Source organism: Coffea arabica, chromosome 4e (genome assembly GCF_036785885.1).
Source record: "Coffea arabica cultivar ET-39 chromosome 4e, Coffea Arabica ET-39 HiFi, whole genome shotgun sequence".
NCBI classification, from domain to species: domain Eukaryota; kingdom Viridiplantae; phylum Streptophyta; class Magnoliopsida; order Gentianales; family Rubiaceae; genus Coffea; species Coffea arabica.
The window spans coordinates 11,282,920-11,284,917 of record NC_092317.1 but is presented as its reverse complement, the minus strand read 5'-3'; the positions used below and the strand labels follow the sequence as shown (position 1 = coordinate 11,284,917).

At 38.6% G+C, this 1,998-nt stretch overlaps 1 pseudogene; it reads left to right on the top strand.

Moving 5' to 3' along the window:
* The first annotated feature begins 489 nt into the window (after positions 1–489).
* LOC113740755 (galactinol--sucrose galactosyltransferase-like) lies at positions 490–1,765 on the top strand (annotated as a pseudogene).
* The last annotated feature ends 233 nt before the right edge of the window (positions 1,766–1,998 follow it).

The window sequence follows — 1,998 nt, the reverse complement described above, 5'->3', positions numbered from 1 at the left end:
ATAGAAAAATATATTATAGCGAATTAATAAATATAAGATAAAAAGTTGATTAAAATGGTGTTTATGAAAAATGAAAAAAAAATTTTTAGGAAAAATGGCAATCCAAAATGTATTTTCTTGGGCACATACTATTATACTAATTCAATTGGTCCTACTAACTTTATTCTAACCGCCCAAATGACCATCAATCTCACACGGCAGCGCTGGCTTAGCTACTAGAAGGCCCTATGGCCATGAAAGCAAATCTCTCTGTAGCCAACTTGTAGGTTGTTCCACAAATCACTATACCACAACCATGCCTTCAGAAATTATTTTTTCGTACTTGATCACATACCTCTAGATTCGATTTCCCCCCACAAATGTCTATATAAACCCCTCTCCAGTCTTGCATTGATCACAACATTTCATTCCAAAGAATTTAAATAGCTCCTTTCTTTTCTACTTTTCTACTTATATGCTCAAAACCAGTTTCTTGATTCCTTAACAGTTATGGCTCCTAGCTTGAGCAAAGGTGCCCCTGAAGTAATAGGGGTTGGTGATGATAGAAAAACCCTTGTCAATCACTCTTGAAGGGACACAATTTCAAGCCAATGGTCATCCAATTCTAACTGAAGTCCCTGCCAACATTGTTGCCACACCATCTCCGCTTTTCTCCAAAGACTTAACCAGAAAAAATGGTCCGCAGTTTTATTGGATTTGATGCTATAGAACCAAAATGCCACCATGTGGTCCCTCTTGGTAAGCTCAAGAACATAAGATTCATGAGCATATTTAGATTTAAAGTCTGGTGGACCACTCATTGGGTTGGAAATTCTAGTAAGGATGTCGAACATGAGACACAAATGATGATTCTTGATAAATTAGACAATGGCCGCCCCTATGTTCTTCTCCTTCCAATTCTTGAAGGATCCTTTAGAGCTTCATTGCAGCCTGGCATGGAGGATTACTTGGATATTTGCTTGGAGAGTGGATCAAGCAAAGTTTGCAGATCGCGTTTTTGCAGTTGTCTGTACACGCACTTTGGAGATGATCCATTTTATCTAGTGAGGAAGGCAATGAAGGTGATCAAGGTCCGTCTAGGGACCTTTAAGCTTCTTGAGGAGAAGCGTCCACCAGATATAGTTGATAAATTTGGTTGGTGCACTTGGGATGCCTTTTATCTTAGGTAACCCCTAAAGGGGTTAGGGAAGGGGTAAAAACCCTTGTGGAGGGTGGGTTCCCTCCAGGAATGGTCCTAATAGATGATGGATGGCAATCCATTTGTCATGATGATGATGATGTTAATGACCAAAAGGGCATGAATAGGACTTCAGCTGGTGAACAAATGCCTTGTAGGTTAGTAAAATTTGAAGAAAATTACAAATTTAGAGACTATACAAGTTCTAGGGTACCCTATGATAAGGGCATGGGTGCATTTATTAGTGATCTTAAGGAGGACTTCAGGAGTGTAGAGCATGTTTATGTTTGGCATGCATTGTTTTGATACTGGGATGGGATTAGACCTAATGTCCCAAACATGCCTGAGTCTAGGGTCATTAGTCCTAAACTGTCACGGGGATTGCAGATGACAATGGAAGATTTGGCTGTGGACAAAATTGTCAACAATGGAGTTGGACTGGTCCCACCAGAAGAAGTTCGGGCGATGTATGAAAGATTGCATTCACATATTGGATCTGCTGGCATTGATAGTGTCAAGGTGGATGTTATACATATAAGTTATCAAACTTTTAAATTGCTAATTTATCGCTCAAAAGAAAAAATATAATGCCTTTATTCCATTTTTATCCTTTTGGATGATAGTGGTCTACTACATATATTTACAGGGATGTTTATAACTGGCTGGCTTATAATCTTCTTGCATGGATTACTATCTTTAGGTCTTCTAATATGACATGTTGTTGATAATGTAGAGGGCATCGACTGTAATTGATAATAATATTATTGGCTCACCCTGTTATGTGGAGTAAACGATTGCTCTTTTCCAAATCAGGTTTAATA